Source organism: Salvelinus alpinus, chromosome 10 (assembly GCF_045679555.1).
Source record: "Salvelinus alpinus chromosome 10, SLU_Salpinus.1, whole genome shotgun sequence".
NCBI lineage: Eukaryota > Metazoa > Chordata > Actinopteri > Salmoniformes > Salmonidae > Salvelinus > Salvelinus alpinus.
In genome coordinates this window covers 25,787,245-25,796,239 of record NC_092095.1, presented here as the reverse complement: position 1 = coordinate 25,796,239, position 8,995 = coordinate 25,787,245, and positions in this window count along the sequence as shown.

Here is an 8,995-nt window from a genome sequence, read left to right as displayed (position 1 = left end):
AACCAAGCTGACAGAGCTTGAGAGGATTTGCAGAGAAGAATGGGAGAAACTCCCCAAATACAGGTGTGCCAAGCTTGTAGGGTCATAACCAAAAAGACTTGAGGCTCTAACCGCTGCCAAAAGGGCTTCAACAAAGTACTGAGTAAAAGGTCTGAATACTTTTGTAAATGTCATATTTCAGTTTGTGTTTTTTTATACATTTGCACAAATGTCTAAACCCGTTTTTGCTTTGTCATTATGGAGTATTGTGTGTTGATTGATGAGGGGAAAAAACGATGTAATCCATTTTAGAACAAGGCTGTAACGTAACAAATGTTGAAAAGGTCAAGGGGTCTGAATACTTTCCAAATGCAATGTGCTGTATATCCATAAAAATTATGCTGTTTCATGTTTTGACTGGCTGAGAAAAGCTGTATGCCTGTCTGTCTCATACCGACTCCCAACACGTTCTTTAATATGTGACAGCTGGAGATTGAAACAATATTGCAAATGTCGGCAAGACAGACAGCAAGGTTTTTACAAATCTTCGCTGCTGAAAACTAAATGTTAGTCTAAAAGAAATGTGAGATACTGTCTAGATGCTTCTTATAGTGGAGATCACGTTTCTAAATTGCCTGGCTGGACTGATGAGGCAGTTGCGCAGTCAGATGGAACAGAGTAAATAGGCATTTTAACGTCATAGATTTAGCCGGTGGTAACTTCTGGAATAGACACCGGCTGGAATGCGGTTTAAACCAATCAGCATTCAGGATTAGAACCACCCGTTGTATAACCTCAGTTAGATAAAGTGTTTTCACTTATTGCATCTGCGTGATGCTTGCGTTATCCGGTGCACTCGTTCGTTCGTGAGCTGGCTGCTTGTTCTAAATAATATACTATAATAGTGGTCGCATGTGCATCCGTTTTTTTTACATGCAAAAGGGAAAAAGGTGTATTTATGCTGTTGTTCAAATGCACAGATTTCTTTAAATATCATCAAGTAACCACCGGTAGTTAGAAAATATAGAATCATATTTCTGTCATGCTGCTTTGTTGACAACTCTAACCATCTCGCGCCACTGTATTCAGCCAATCAGCGGCCGCCGCTGCAATGAAGTTAACACACTTGAATAATGCAACATGGCATGTGTAAATGTTGAAAATGTTCATTACTGTTCGCAAAACAATGTCCATACAAGCTTTGTTTTGAACACTTTACAATGCAAGACAAAACTGGTAGCCTCCAGCTTTAATTGCAGGCTAACTGTCCTTGCTAGCTTAAAGCTGAATTCACTACCTTAGTACTTTGTGATAATATGCTAACCATAATGCAACATGTTATGATTTCAAAGCTGAATGTCACAAAATATGGTATTAATTCACTTCATCTCTCTCGCCACCGAAAAGCGAATTCACTCCTTCGCCTCCCACCTGGTTTATCCACAGCCACATCACAGAGTTTCTAAACCCAGAAGCGCAACATTGCGAGACTTCCGGGAACACTTGCAAACCAGCCTTGAACTTTCATAAACTACATTTCAATCGAGTACAGGCTTAACTGAATGACAACAGAGACAGAATGCCTCATGGAATTTTTTGAATAGTTTGGGGTAGGCCTCGTCTCAGAGGAATGCTCCGCAGAGCAAGATGCTAATGACAGGTTGCCCTACGCTGGGCAGCTATCATCGAAACCCCCCAAATTAAATATGTTACTCACCAGGGAGAAGGGACATGTCACACCAGCCTTCACTTTGGCTCCCCCTCCTGTCCAGCTCAGGTGTTCGGCATCGCCGGCCTTCTAGCTGCTGCCGAACCTGCTGCTGGAAAACGCCCTTCACTCATCAACCCTGGACTTGTCTCGTCATCATTACACACACTTGGTTCCAATCCCAACTCTATCACTGTATATATACTCCCTCTGTCATTTGTCTTTGTCGGTCATTGTAAATGTTGCTTGCTTTCCTGAGAGGAATCTCTCCTACTATTTCCTGACTACTTTGTTATTTTGCACTTTGGGTTTCGTCTCGCTTTTATATATGGTGCTTTAATAAATTCAGTAGTTCTAAACCTGTGACTGCCTCCTGCCTACTCCTCTCTACACTTGTGACAGGACACAGCAAAGCAATGATTAGATCTAAAGATCGAAGACAAGATAAGTAGATGTACAGTATAAGAGAAGCATGCAAAGAATAAAACAAAATATTGAAGTGCCTTTGAATGGGGTATGGTAGAAGGTGCCAGTCGCACAGGTTTGTATCAAGAACTGCAACACTGATGGGTTTTTCACGATCAACTGTTTCCCGTATTTATCAAGAATGGTTCACCACCCAAAGTACATTTTGCCAACTTGACACTGCGGGAAGCATTGGAGTCAACATGGGCAATCATCCCTGTGGAACGATTTCGTCACCTTGTAGAGTCCATGCCCCAACGAATTTAGGTTGTTCTGGGGGGGTGGGGGGTGTAACTCAATAATAGGAAGGCATTCTTAATATTTTGTACACTCAGTGTCTATAAGCGTAAAGCTTGAGAAAGGATAAGTGCAAGCTATCATGATAGTACCCTAGGAACCTGATCTAGAATGCTGAAGAGTATGGCTAGTGATTAAGGTGAAAAGACAAGATCAGAAACCCTAAATAATGTGAAGTAATAAGAGTGAAAGAAGTTGTGAACTCGCCATTGATGGAACCATGGAAAACCAGTAAGAAGACAGCCTTGCGGAGATGTCAAAAATGTGGGAAACTGCCTTGTCTGGGGCTGTGAGCATATGCTGGAAAAGAAGAAGTAGTAAGTAGCTTAGGGTTGAGGTTAAAACTTGTGTTGTGATGAAGAACAGTCGTGCTGATTGAATCGGAATGTGAAAAAGATGGCACGAGACAAAACAACTAGACGGAATGGTGCCTGAATAATGTGATTCACCTAGTGTGTTAATCAATAATGATAAGCCACCAGGTATAGACAACCTAGATGGAAAACTATTGAGAATGGTAGCAGACTGTAATGCCACCCCTATTTGCCATGTCTTTAACCAAAGCCTAAAGGAGTGTGTGTGTGTGTGTCCACAGGCGTGGAAGGAAGCTAAAGTAATTACACTACCTAAAAATAGTAAAGCAGCCTTTGCTGGCTCTAATAGCCACCAAATCAGTTAGCTGCCTTTTCTTAGTAAATTAATGGAAGAGAATTGTGTTTGAACAAATACAATGCTATTTTTTAAAGGACAAGTTAACTACTGACTTTCAGCATGCATATAGGAAAGGGCACTCAACTTGTACTGCACTGACTCAGATGACTGTTGATTGGATAAAATAAATGGATAATAAGATAATAATTTAAGCTATATTATTAGATTTCAGTGCAGCCTTTGATGTTATTGATTACAATTTGTTAATTGAAAAAACTCACTTACCACTTACCATCACATGGTTGAAGAGTTACTTATCCAATATAACTCAGAGAATATTCTTAAATGGAAGCTTCTCTAACATCCGATATGTACAGTGCGGTATCCCTCAGGGTAGTTAGCTTGGGCCGTTACTATTCTCTAATTTTACAAATGATTTGCGACTTGTCTTACAATAAGCTAAAATGACTATGTATGCTGATGATTGCACACTCTACACATCAGCACCTACAGCCAGTGAGCTCACTGAGACGCTTAAAAAGGAGTTACAGTCAGTGTCAGAATGGGTAATTAATAATAAACTGGTCTTAAATACATCTAAAAAGCATTCTCTTAGACCTAAACCATGGGCACAAAGGGTGTGACCATTGAACATGTTGAAGAAGCCGAACTCCTAGAAGTAACATTGGATGGTCAGTTATAGTGGTCGAGTCATATTGACAAAGTTGTTGTGAAGATGGGAAGAGGTACAGTATGCCTGTTATAAAAAAGATGTTCTGCATTTTGACACAAAGATCAGCTGACTAGTTCAGGCTTTGATCTTATCTCATCTTGATTACTGTCTGGTAATATGGTCAGGTGCAGCAAAGAAAGACCTAGCAAAGTTGCAGCTGGCTCAAAACAAAGCAGCACACATTGCCCTTAACTGTACACACAGAACTAACATCACAACAGCATGCATGATAGTCTTTCATGGTTGAAGGTTGAGGAGAAATGGACTACTTCTCGTCTAGTCTTTTTAAGAAACATTTGGGTGTTGAAAATGCCTAACCACTTGTATAATCTATTTGCATACATTTCAAACAGACCCCACCAGACACCCAAACCAAAAACAGATTTAATGCATAGCTCAGTTATGTATAGAGCCATGTCACCGTGGAATGCTCTGCCACAAGAGGTTACTCAGGAAAAAAGCAAGTTTTGCTTTAAAAAACAGAAAAAACATCTTGTATCACAGCGCCTCTCCTCTTTCTAAAAATCTAATTTAACTGTACTGTATATAGTATTTTTGTTGTCGCTGTATTTCCTATATATATATATAAAACTCTTATTTTTTTTATATATACATTTATTTTTTAATGTAATATCTTATGTTGTTCTTGTCTATTACTGTTCTGTACTTTATAGTCAAAACACCTGCAATATCAAGGTCAGGGAAGTGGTGATCTTTTCAGTACGGTCTCTCCCAATAATCTGCCTCTACAGCAAAAAATATGAATTTATTTCAATGTATGAGTGATTCCTGATATGTCGTGACAGCATGCCCTAGATTGGAGCATGCACATATATGGAGCAAATAATAAGAATGTATTTGAATTCAGACTAAGGTCAGGCACAACTCCTTAATAGGGTCATTTTTTCCCCTTTAACATCACAATAAACTTTTACCAGTTGAATGTAAACACAAATGTAATACTTTTTGTAGGATTTTTGTTGTTGAAATATTATATTAAAATATGCAAATGAGGTGAACTCATTAACTATGTGCATATTTGCATATACCACAAGTCCATCTTTCTGGACACTGGAAGAAGTCAACCTAAATATTTTGGTTTCATTTTGTTAAGACACTTTAGGATCTGACTTTTACAGAGCAGATTATGGATAAATACTTTTTCATCTTTCTATCTCTAAAATACTAAAGACATGTACGTAAAAACATTTTTGGCCACATTTTTCCAAATAAAATGTTATCTAGACATTTTTTATTGACAACATATCAGCAATTCCCTCAGTAAGCCTGGACAATATATCTAAGGATAACCACACAAACTTTGGTGAATTTAGATGATCTGAAGCTGAGAAAATATTTGTTGGCGTGTGGGAAGAGAGTTCCTTTGCCCAGGTGTTACTGATGCATGCCAGATCTTACACCGCATGGATAGGTATTTTACGTATCAGCTAACCACATCATATGTTATAGCAATCTGGTGCTCGAAAGCAGTCGATGATGTGGTACTCAACCATTGGTTGATGCATGCAAAGTCTGAGCAGGGGAACACAACCTCTAACCTTTGGGAAATGGCAGTTAATGAGAAGTACACTGAATTTAGTCTACCAATCACCAAACACCTACAGTATTTAGACCCAATCACCATCTCTTCAAAGTAACTTACTACATATAGTCCCAGTTTGTAACATTCTCTATGAAGTGGGCTTTTAAATGATGTGTGATGACAGATGTATGATAAACTAAAGAAATCACATAGGTATTTCAGCTGTAGAAATCACATAGGTATTTCAGCTGTAGAAATTACATAGGTATTTCAGCTGTGAAACTAAGACATGAACTATAGCAGAACTTTGAAAATGTTGAATGTCATTACTTATGAATTTAATTAATTTTTGTATTAAGTTTATTTGTACAGGGACAATGTACTCTATAACAAAAACATACTTCTCTGAACAGAGAGAGGAGGTGTGTTGCACCAGATTTTTACAGTAACTAACAGATTTACAGTAGCTAACAGATTTACTGTAGCTAACAGCTCATTTCTATTTGCAGTCCCCGGGCAGATGAAAATATGAACACATACAAACAGACACCTTCCTAATATTGAGTTGCACCCCACCCACCCCTTTTGCCCTCAGAACAGCCTCAATCTGTCAGGGTATGGACTCTACAAGGTGTCGAAAGGTTTTCACATGGAAAGAGCAGGTGTTCCTAATGTTTTGTACAGTCAGTGTACATCAGACATGTAAAAAAAAGCAGTCAGGCCATACAGACACGTTTCAATACAAAAGTCAAAACATTGCACATGATACTCATGGCACACATTGGACCTGATAATATTTTAGTTGTAAAACATATAGTATAATCCACATGTTGTACATAGCCCAGTTATTGCACCTATTGAAATTACATGTGTGTGATTTAATGTCTTTGGTTACATAAAAAAAGTCACTGTCACACACTTTTAGGTTAAAATCATTGTGAGCATGTCTGATTGGGCTTGATCAATTTTTGAATTTAGTCTGAAGATAAATTCAAATATAGTGAAGAAGTAGACACTTGCCTTACAATCATGTAAACGGTCCACAGAAGAGACTGTCACACCCATAGTGTGTTCTGACAAACTAAAGTTCTGAAATTCATGTGGCACATCTCACATCTCATCAGTGATGTACTTCCCAACATGTGAATGACAAATTAGTTAAATAATACTACAGTACTAATTTAACAGGATGCTAGTGAAGGGGTTTTAAACCAAGGCCTCATACCTTTTAAAGGGTAAATTGTGTTATGATAAACTGTAAGGTCTCTTCTTTAGGAGTGTGTGTGTGTGTGTGTGTGTTTGTGTGTGTGTGTGTGTGTGTGTGTGTGTGTGTGTGTGTGTGTGTGTGTGTGTGTGTGTGTGTGTGTGTGTGTGTGTGTGTGTGTGTGTGTGTGTGTGTGTGTGTGTGTGTGTGTGTGTGTGTGTGTGTGTGTGTGTTTGTGTGTGAGTTAACATCTGTTTTGAGTGTTGTGCCCTTCAGACACTATCAGAAGGCGGAAACCGCCTACGCTCAGACTCCTCCTGTCTGGGGCCCAACCGTGGCTATCTGAGGTTCTGAGAATACGACTGGTTTTCTGTAAACACAAGGCTGCCGCAGGCCTGATGAAAACAGCCACCTGTCAGAAGATGCTTAGACTCGTTCACCTTGTTATGACTCTATACTTGTGATGAAAGGTCAAGTTTCGGTCAAACCCACTTCTGAGCTTTTAATTGCTGACAAGATGGTTGCTGCTGTCAGGGGGAGGTTAGATTTATTAAAATGTTGTTGCCAGGGAAAGTCATGCAAGGAGGACTGGGGAGGCTATATGAGTTACAGGATGTCTTAGACACTTTGCAGAACCTGTGGAGAGCTATCATATACTGTACTATGTACCAACTTCTGCCTACAATTGTATTTTAGAATTTTAATACTTAAACAAAGAGTCTGTTTCGTTTCCATTACTAATGTATGTTTGATAATTATATAGACCTGATCATCTGTTGAAGAAATTGACCAACACTAGAAAACCCATGAGCTGGGTGCCCCATTCAAATGTATGTGCTAAAAACATTCCCTTTTCTAATGAACCTTACACAATTTCTTTCAGTCACTTGATTCATTGTAGAGGTGGCCCTTTGGGATCAGTGTCCCGTCCACGGGACAGTTGCGCTAACGTAGGCTAATGCGATTACCATGAGGTTGTAAGTAACAAGAAAATTTCCCAGGACATAGGCATATCTGATATTGGCAGAAAGCTTAAATTCTTGTTAATCTAACTGCACTGTCCAATTTACAGTAGCTATTACAGTGAAATAATACCATGCTTTTGTTTTAGGAGAGTGCACAATTTTGAACATGAAAAGCTATTAATAAGCAAATTAGGCACATTTGGGAAGTCTTGATACAACATTTTGAACAGAAATGCAATGGTTCGTTGGATCAGTCTGAAACGTTGTACATACACTGCTGCCATCTAGTGGCCAAACTATATATTGCACCTGGGCTGGAAGAATACATTATGGCCTTTCTCTTGCATTTAAAAGATGATGGTACAAACAAAATACAAAAGAATGGTTTTTTTTTTTCTTTGTAGTATCTTTTACCAGATCTATTGTGTTATATTCTCCTACATTCCTTTCACATTTCCGCAAAATTCAGTGTTTCCTTTCAAATGGTACCAAGACTATGCATATCCTTGCTTTAGGGCCTGAGCTACAGGCAGTTAGATTTGGGTGTCATTTTAGGCGAAAATTGAAAAAAAGGGTCAGATCCTTAAGAGGGGTGCCCCATTCAGTTGTGCAAACAATGCATGCAAATGTATGTGCTAAACACTTTCCCTTTTCTAATGAATCTTCCACAATTTCTTTCAGTCACTTGATTCATTGTAGAGGAGGCCTTAGCTAGCTATGTTTCATCAGTTTCAAATGAAATGGGCCCCAGCTGCCCCCTGATTGATTATTTTACGCAAAATGTGTGTTAGCCACTGAATCAACAGCTTTATAGGGCCTATACATTTCATTACTGCCAGAAATAAAACACTTATACAAAAAAATACAGAGTAACTGTCATTGTGGCTGATTAATACATATCCCTCAACTGCTCCTGCATTCACATCCTCTTTCCTTGCGTTACTTCCTATTTTAAGTCTACCCACTGGGCACACCACATCATTTCAATGTGGATAATTGAGTAATATTTGGTTGAGATGTTGATCAATGAGATTACAACCTATATTCACCCACTCAAAAAGACAGCCAAAAAGTAAATAGAAATTCCAATGTGTTATCACAATGATTTCAAAGATCTAAATGCACAACATTTCAATGGAAAAACAATGTCTGATTTGGGGTTTAGTTGGCACCCTAATGTCTATTATCACTGTCACCCAAATGTCTAACAAATTAAAATACAATGTCATATTTTATTTACTGTAGTTATACAGATTGTGTTATCGCTGTTATTCATCTAATAGCGGAACCCAATAATCTGGATTGCAGTTGAGATTACATTAAAAGTATATGGTACAATTGATCAATGCCGTTCAAAATTCTGCACAGATTAAAACAGCAATTGTGAAGCTCTCCATAGACATGCGATGACCTACGCATGCTATTTGAAAGTGCCCGCTTTGTATGATCT